General features: G+C 40.4%; 1 long non-coding RNA gene across 1 annotated transcript in view; it reads left to right on the top strand.

Moving 5' to 3' along the window:
• The first annotated feature begins 4,466 nt into the window (after window positions 1–4,466).
• The window catches only part of LOC120553112, a 67,623-nt gene continuing 62,554 nt past the window's right edge, over window positions 4,467–9,535 (top strand). The window contains exons 1-3 of the long non-coding RNA XR_005638101.1: window positions 4,467–4,508; window positions 5,912–5,981; window positions 6,142–6,329. This is a non-coding gene — a long non-coding RNA (uncharacterized LOC120553112). The remainder of the gene's footprint in view (window positions 4,509–5,911; window positions 5,982–6,141; window positions 6,330–9,535) is intronic.

The raw sequence follows: 9,535 nt of genomic DNA, 5'->3' as shown, positions 1-9,535 counted from the left end.
TAGAGATTGGTGCATATGGTTGTAAAACATATTCTCGCATTATGAATAAGGGTTTGAAATTAAGCCTAGTCCTTAGTGTAAATTTCCCGAGGAACATTAATTCCCTCTGCTCACTTTTAAGGCAATGTAGGTTAAATAATAATACATTTTATATATACAGTGCTTTACAGGCTACTCAAAGACACTTTACAGTAAAACCAGCACATTTAGCACATAAAAACAGATACAGCAATAAAACCAACACTTAAAACAAGCATATTAAAAGCAATTAAAACAGAGTGTACAACTTTGTAAAAATGTGGAGTGACTAGTAAGTAACTCTTTTTAAATCCTTACGCATTCAGTCGGTCCGCTATTGTCTGTCGGGCTTTTTCTCTCTGTCTGATAACAACACCTGCATTTCCCTTTTTGCTTATTATATGCTTCACCTCCTCATAACTTTCCATTAGAAGCTGCTGCTCAGCGGGTGAAACACATGCCGCACGCGTCTTCTCCATTTCTGCATCAGTAAATCTGTGATCGATACTGTGGTCTATTTAAGAAAGCCGTGAACGTGCACTTATCCCAGCTATCTACACCTGGCTTGACATAGCTTCACCTTCTCATCCTGGCTCGGCAAACATGCAACCGATTAAGCCGCGATGAGCAGATCACATTAAGTCAAGCTGCGCTTTTTCAGTTATCCTGGATTTCTTCATTCAACTTTTGTGAAACAGGCCCCAGATGCTCTAGGCTACGCCCAACCGTTGTTGTTATTCCAAACACCAATATAACTGAAGAAGAAGAACACGCATCCCGACCATGTGAACGCTGGCTGTGGCCGAGCCAACCCCTTTTTATCGCCTTCCCCTCAGCAAACCCCTGGCCCTTCTAGTGCCCTCTTCTGCCGTACGGACGAACGCCAGTTGCCAGTCAGCGGGGCGGATGTTTTGACCTATACTAAAAAGGAGTTGCTTTTGACGCTTCCCTGATTAATTAGTTTATAGAGACACACACGCCCTCCGTCTAAGGAGAAGCCCTCGCCCGGATCAGGGAACCCGAAGGCGAGACAAGAGGTTAGATACACACTACACCAGACATCCCCAAAAAACACGGGCCCTTATCTCCCTCTGTATGACAAGCACTGCTCGAGGGGATCTTTAAAACCAATGATTTTTCTTTAGTACTCACGGTCTCAGCCGTCCTCCCAGGGTCACCGGAGGTCCCTTCCTTCTCAAGGACGCCCGCCTTGCCCTCCTTGGTCGCCAGACTGAGAGAGGGGGATGCTCAGAGGCTCTGACCAGGCCGCGCGGGTAGGGAAATGCACTCCCACTAGGAGATAACAGGAGGTCTGCGTGTCCAAGTCGATCCCCGCCGGGATGCGACTCTCCACGGGCGGTTAAAGAGGAGTCATTAACCCCCGTGGGGGGGGGAAACCCTCCCCGCTTGACAGCGGGCAAGACAATCCCAGAGAAAATAAAGAACTGGCAAAGGTTGGGTCCCCTAATCCAAAGTCTGACTCAGGTGATTTTTATTATTTTGTGACAAAAGCAGAAATTAAAAGCAAGTGGTCCTTTACAAAATAGAAATAAAACTAAAAATAAAGATAAAGCCTCCGCTCTAACAGAGGTATTTTAAAGCTGCTTCTCTTTTCCTCCTGGCTCTGTGTCCCCCACACTCATATGAGTGCAGGTAATCTCCTCTTCGGTGTCAAAGAGGGCAAATAAATCTTCCCCAAAACGCAGTGAAAAGAGCGTCTGGGCAAACTAAGAGCGAAGAGCACTTCTTAGCAAAAACACTCATATTTATACACAAAAAACATTTCACTCCTCCCAAAGTTATCAAAAGGGACGTACTATATGTACTTCCCTATGCTTGTAAGGTAATGTAGGAAACACTTCACAAATAACGTTACAGTAATGAACCTCATGAACTCTACAGCTCGTGTGCTGTGTATGGCCACACGTGCCTTCAAGACGCACACACACACAGCTGCATGCACTCGTCAAGGCTGCAGCTTCTGCCTGTGCTCTTCTTATGTCTAGGTGCTTTCCTACACTTTACTGTTTCTCAAAGAAAGCTCTTTCTGTCATAAAATGCAAAAACAGATCAGTATGTAAGCAAAAGACAGATTAATATATAAGTAGAAACAGATTAATATATAAGCAAGATACATGTTATTTTTTTTGGGGGGGTTTTCAACACACACTCTAAGCAATGATATAGTTTGCTTTTCAAAACACATCTATCTAAGTGATTACACAGTTATCTTGTTAATACTGACAACGCTATATATGTTGTAAAGCAAGAAATGACATGGATTCTGCTATTTCTTTGTTTTTGAGTTTTCATCTGGCCTCGCGGACAACACAGTCGGAAAAACAACGTAATTACAGAGGCGGTCCCTGTTATTCCCAGGTGGCGTGAACGCAGCATTGATCTAACCTGTGACATCGTTGATATCAGCAAAAGTTTAAAAACAGGAAGTGTTTGGTTGCCACCAAGGGGGTAAGCTTCGCTTCAGAACTCGAACCTCCTATGGCGCCATTTTGATACTACAAAGCCATCACCTCCCGTTAGCATTCCATTGACTGCCATTCATTTTGACGTCACTTGACAGCGAATAACTTTACATCTGAAGCGTTTAAAGACTATTTATCCATTGTTTATTTCTAAAGAAACACGACAGTGTATAAAAGGCTCTGTAGCAGACGTTTTTGTAAAAACGATTGTGTCACATAGTAGAGGAATTAACGTATAGTACAGGATAGGCTTGCAGGCAGTTTCGACTTACATGAGCTGTTTAGGTTTAATTACTAATGTTAACTAGCATTTTAGTTAGCAATAATTAGCCTGTGCCCACATTATCTCCTTACATATACCTACGCTCTCCGTCTCTGTAAGATTGGGAATGATTGAGATTTCTCTTGGCACAGCTACCAGAAGACTTCCAACTTTCAGACAGGTTGCTCACGTTACATTTACGTTGTCTCTCTCAGTTGGAGGCTGCGCAGTAACCCTAGTGCTCACCGGAAATGTGCTTCTAATAGCCTTCACTGGTCTCCGTCCAGAGCAACGGGATCTGCTGGTCCATTCTTATATACTGTCTATGGTTGCCACCCCCTTTAACTCCTGGGAAAGCATGGTAAGAATGGATGAGCCAACAAAACATCAAGAAGAAAAGAAAGAATGGGTAAGTATGAACAAAGAAAGCTCAAAATTAACTCAAGATGTAGACTGAATCAATAAACGATAACTAAACTGAACAATACCTGTCTGTGTTTTGATTTAACCAGGAAACAAACACTGATGGTAAATATTACATTACAATACTGAGATGTGATTCTGGCTAAACAAGCTAACAAAGCATAGTTATAAAATGTGCATAGAATGGTTGCAAATGGTGTCTTGTCACCCATGTTGGGGTGTGTTGTATGCCTCGCTGCCACCGTGGGTTACCCTCAGCACAAAGCACAGATGATTCAAGCAAGTCTTTAAGTCTTTATTTTGACTGCTCACACAATTTAAACAAATTTATAACCTAACCTTACCTTAAGCTATTTACAATAGTATCATAAGGGGTTAAGACATTTGGATCATAATTAAAAATTATGCATTTTTCCCAGTGTCCCACTTTACCACTTTTTGTAGGCTACTGTTCAATTCAATTCAATTTTATTTATAGTATCAAATCATAACAGGTTATCTCGAGACACTTTACAGATAGAGTAGGTCTAGACCACACTCTATAATTAGTTCAATGTGTCATCTTTTATAAGAGGAGTCATTTGTGTTTTCTTAATCTGAAAAGTAAATGTATTTGTCAAATAGATGCAGTGTACTAAAATGTGAAGTCTAACAATAGCTCACATTACCCCGTTCATTTGTAAATATTGCACACAAATGCAATTTTTTTAAACTTATGAGTTTATTGTGGCTGATTTGTTTTAAATAGGCTACTAAAAGAATAGTAGGGCTTTGCGTATGGTTGGCAGAATCTGAAAACATGTATTGTAGGAAAGTGATTTTATGGAACATTTTCTTTTGAGTGGTTGAAATTGCTAAGTGGTTTTAGGCAGTTTTAGATTAGTGAACAAGTCATTTCAATATATTTTCTTCTTGGTTACCTGTGGAAACAAAGAAAAGCCCCATCTAACAAAGATGTCCAAGAATCAAACTGCACTGCTTGACTTAACTACTCAACAAACTCGACGAACTACATCTGCTACACTTTTTTCTAGTTTAGCAAGTGATGCACTGCTCGCCAGTTGAAGGAAGTGGTTGGGATGGATGTACAAAGTGCAGGACTTTGACACGGCAGACTATGGGTTTGGGTTTGGAATTTACCCTGTGGAGGTGGGCGTGGTCTGCAATCAGCTGCAGTGGAGGGGGGTGTCGGGTAGTGTAGGGAGTAGTGCCACCCCTTGTTTTTGGAAAACCATAGAATAAATTGGTCATGTGACCACATCATTTTGAAAAGCCATCCATTTTACTCATCCTCCAAAGAAGGGAGACACATGGCATGAGAAGTAAGCACATTTATTTTTTTTCCTTTCAAAGTAAAATTTCTATGATTAAGGTTTTTTGATTGTAGTGTCCGAACAATTATAGACAAGTTTGAAAACATTTCACACATGTTTTAGTGCTTTAGCAGGCTACACAGTGAGTCTATAGAGTTAGCATGATGTTAGCTCTTAACTGTTTGTTTGGGTAATTTTTAAATTTTTGGGTGTGGGGTGTTTGATGCCAATAGGAAGCCTGGGTTAAGTTGGGCCAGTGATGAAGGAGTCATCCCTAGAGGTGATGTGCTCAAGAAACTACCCACACCCCAAAAACTTGGTGGTACAGCCAGAAGGGAGCAGAAGTGTATATTCCCCTGCAGCATTGACAAGTGGGATGTTAAGTAGTAGGCCAGATCCAGACCACCTAGACCTACATACTCACAGGGGATAATCTGGAGAAGTGAGGAGATGGGCGTGCCTCGTCAGTGTTTGATTTAGGCCTACCTGCCATTTGTTTAATTTAGCTAACACTGATTTCGGTTTTTTAAGATGTTATTAAAGAGAAGTTTTATTAAGTTTTCAAGTGGCCTAAGTCACCATAGGATGTTTAGAAATTAGCCTTACATAATTGACAGACAGCATTCTATGTATGTAAACAGGCAACAGAATTGCCAAAGCCTTTTTGCCTGAAATGATTCACAAATATCACATATTGTGTATTTAAGTTTTTTTGTGTTTTCCCAAACTACAAAATATGACTTATTCCAACAGTTTACTAGGGTGACAATATCTAAATAAACCTTAAATGAGTAATTTTGTATTGCATTTGTCTTACTTTCATATAGCATTACAGTTCATAACATTAAAATGTTCTGTTTTACTTCAGAAATCACTGGCACAATTTACCCCAACGTTTCCCCCCAAAGGCACAACTTACCCCCATCAGGGGCAAGTTGTGCCAAGAGACCACTTTTTTCCCAAAAGCTATATTTCTGAAACAATTTATTTCAGATTCAAAGTTATTGTTCTCAGGGATGCACCACATCCTGAAATATATGTACATCCTTAAGTTGAAGGCATTACTGTCATGGCTTCACTTTAAAGTCACTTTGAGTAAAAACTGGCACAACTCACCCCACTTTCCCTATATTGTATTTTATTATTGGGCTATTTATACCCATAGACTGTATATTAGTCTATGTGTATACCTTATCGTCTTAGATGTTAAGACAAAAGCAATCGAGTCGCCTCACTCTAAGTCATAACATCTCGTGTTAAGCGTCGTGCATTGTAGAAGGAGTTTTTCACTTTCTGTGGGAAGTTTGGGACCCTCTTGAACCAACCACTTCCAGAACTCTTTGATTGGAAGTAGCCTACTGTATTTTTAAGTGTTATTTTTTTTCGTTTTAATCCCATGAATCCTTTTTCAGGACCTCTGTGATCGTCTCTACTCGGTTCCCAGATGCTACAGTAGGCCTCCGCGGAGCACCCTCCCCACAGGTAACCCCTGTCAGGGATTTGGTGTGCTTACATCGCCACCTCGTGTCCGGCTGAGCCTCTGCACTCCCCCCGCTGAGCGCTCAAACGGGCTTGGAGCTCGGATGTCTGCATGCTGCTGCCGCTTTCTCTCAAGCCTGAACAGAGCTTTGTCCTCCCGCAGATACCCGGGCTGACAGCCGTCCTCTCCGCTCTCCCGAAACCTCTTTAAGGAGAGCTAAAACTACCGTACCCGACGCTCTGCTTCCTTTGAACAGCCGCCCTGGTCTGCTTGTGTGAGAAAAGAGCTGCGGTGAAGAGAGTAGAGAGAGAGAGAGAGAGAGCCTCCCTTCTTCAGCTGCTAGATACCAGGTAAGACAATTTACCATCAATTTGTCATGAGAAACGTGTGATTTTGCCACTTAGTGTTTTGTTGCTTTGTTATAAAGCTCAGAGTGGCTTGTGGGAATGAACAAAAGGGAATGCACAACATGGATTGTTCCAGAGAGACTGCACCTGCTAAAAATGAGTGTGACTGGTTGTTGGGTGTCAGATATACAAACCGCATCATTAAGGTGCTGTCAGATCAACAAGGCGGTTTGGTGATGCACGGGAAAGTGGTAATTATTTCTGAAGACGCGATTGAACGCATCTTCACATATTGTTCTCAGTGAGTGATGCAGTTGTGCGTAAAAACGCAGACTAACTGGGACTTAGAGTTGGTGATAATCATTAGCCAATTAACAGGAGTCGTGCCTTTTTCATATCTCTTTGATCACTTTTGATACTGCTTACTGATGCATCACTAGTTTTTCAACATTTAAGCAGTTAAACTTATTATTCAGAGAAGTAAAGCTGGTGCCCTTCACCCTCCAGTAGGCTACATCCCTGGGTTTCTGCGTGTGTCGGCCTCCCTAGATAATGACAAACTTTATGTGAAGCTGCAGTAGACGTGCACTTGTGGACTTCCAGACCGCATGGTCAGCTGTATCCATCCCACTGCCCTCTGCTCCCTTTATAATGTCTGAGCGATGCCTCCAGGCTGAGGATGCTCCTATAGGTTTTACCATTACTGTTATTGAAATGTTTCCTTGGGGAAGCCATTGTCTGAGGTCTGTTTTTATAAGACGCATGGATTAGGGCTCATCCTAATCTATTTAGTATCATTCACAGCCTGCTCTCCTGAATGCCTGCAACATTTTTTAATAATAGATGGCTGAATAGATCCTCTGGCTTGCAGCATAGATTTTTGTCTGTGTGAGGCTGTAAAGAGTCATCTGATGAGAAACCAATGCAACCGAATGTCACAAAACCAAAAAATCCATAGTAATCATATAGTAAATTCTAAAAGGAATTGCATATAAATATAGCAAACCTTAGTCTCGATACAAATATTGCGATGCCAGAGAAGATTTACAAAACAAAAAATCACTCTGTAACTGTAAACAAAAATCTCTTGGGAATTTGTTCAGATTTTTCATCTTGCTTGGAATGGATTAGATCCAAATTGTCCTAAAGTTGCCCATGGGCATATTTCTTAAGCTTCTTTTTGATTTTACGGGTTGCAAGAAAGCTGTAGCTCCTGCCATGTTCCACTCTTTGTATCGGTTCCAGAGAATAATAACGGCTTCTTTATTGCCCTAATTGAATTACACACCCAAGTCAGGCCCACCAATTATTTCTGTGATTGTGTAACAAGTGAGATGCTGCGGCATCTGGTGTCCCATCCCACAGGACCAGTGTGAGGCCAGAGCTGGCTGTGGGCCCATTGATAGGGTTAACCCTCTCATTCATTCAACCAGAAGCTGCAGAATTGAGAGGGCTCAGGATTTCATCCCCAGGGAATACTAATAACCTTACCAGAGAGATTTGTCTAAGCCTCGCTCACAATCATCCCAGTATAGGCAGGCGTGATGGCGTGCCAGCACTCTGTAGTCATGTTGGTGGTAGATATGTATGGTCTGGTAGGTGATTGAAGCTGCCTTAGTAAGCACTTTGATTAGCCCAAGAGAAGTCATTAACTGGTGAATGCTGCTCTGAAGGCCAGCAGGTAGGCTGTTTGGTTGCCAAGTCAGGTTTATTTATCAGTGCTTTTAACAGGACTACAGTATATTTGGGTTCAGTGTGTTTGCGATGGATTTGGTCTTTGCTGGTTTCAGATGATTCAATTTTTCTGCTTATAATAATTTTTGTAAGACTTTTTCTCCACTCCTAACTTGTTATATTTTCTATCAGCACTAGATTTAGAATTTGTATATTCTGTGGACTATATTTACAGGGCTGCAACTAAGGATCAATTTAATTATCATTCGGTCGATTATTTTATAGAACATCGATTAATCGTTTAGTCCATAAAATGTAAAAAAAATAATAATTGAAAAAATGGCATTCACAATTTCTTAGAGCCCACAGAGATGTCTTTGTTTTTTGTTTTACCAACAGTCCCAAAGCTAAAGCTTGTCATATCTGAAAACACTTCAGCTAAAAAATTAAAATTAAATAGCTGAAACATGACAATTATCATAATGGTTGCAGATTCATTTTAATTAAGCAACTAATCTTAGCAGCTTCATATGTACATTTAGCATTCAAATCATATGTGATATATTGTAGATATATCTCTGATCATTCTTTTGAAACCCTTAAAACATTATGTACCCATTCTGCTATGAATCCTAACCCCAATTGTAGATTAGATAAATCTTATTACAACTAACAACTAATGTGTTCAAATTAAATTGAATGCTGGCTAATTCTATTCCTAATTCTAGTTGTATGAAGTCAAACTAAGTTTATTTAATTTTCAGTGCCACCGCTGTCTAACTGATGTGGCAAGCTAACATTACTGTTAGCTTTTATTTGTTTGATTGTCAGTTTAGCTCAGCTTGCTAGTTTTTCCCTTTTTTACGTTAGCAAAGAAAACAATTACAGGAATACCCTAGCTTACCATTCATTAGGGGCATGCAATGGATGGACAGTGCATTTTTAGAAATGCACAGCACACACTAACACACACATTATAGGCCTACACTGAATTTATAATATGTCTGAACATTCATTTTTTTCCCCAATTCAAGTTTCAGTTCTGAATTTCAAATAAAAAGTGCTGTATTTGAAGCTTAATAGGTTTTGACTTTGTATTGGTCTCTGATCTGGCCATTTTCTTTTACATTTTGGAAAGACACCAACTCCTTTTATGCGGTCGATACAATAAAAGCCTGCACATTTGTGGTGATGACATTTTATTTGCTCTGTTTCTGTCTTTACTTTGTCTCAGCCCTGTTTGAATGTGGTCTTGGCTTTGAACTCCAGTGGAGCTGCTTGTTGAATTGACTAATGTCATCTTCTCTATAGCTCTGGCTTTAGGCTTTTGATCTAGGACTGTTTTTTTGTCTGTTTTCTGCTTTCTGGTCAGATTTGAAAGAATATTTTATTCATGTAAAGTTCTTGTACACTGTTTGTGTTTAGGCAGCTTTTAACCAATTAGAGCTTTGGGGTCTTCTGTTACACAAAACATTTTATTTTTTTAAAGAAAAACCTGATTGTAAGGTATTGAGAAAAAAAGGATCTAAACTTGG

The sequence above is a fragment of the Perca fluviatilis genome, chromosome 23 (assembly GCF_010015445.1).
Source record: "Perca fluviatilis chromosome 23, GENO_Pfluv_1.0, whole genome shotgun sequence".
NCBI lineage: Eukaryota > Metazoa > Chordata > Actinopteri > Perciformes > Percidae > Perca > Perca fluviatilis.
This window is presented reverse-complemented; position numbering and strand designations above follow the sequence as displayed.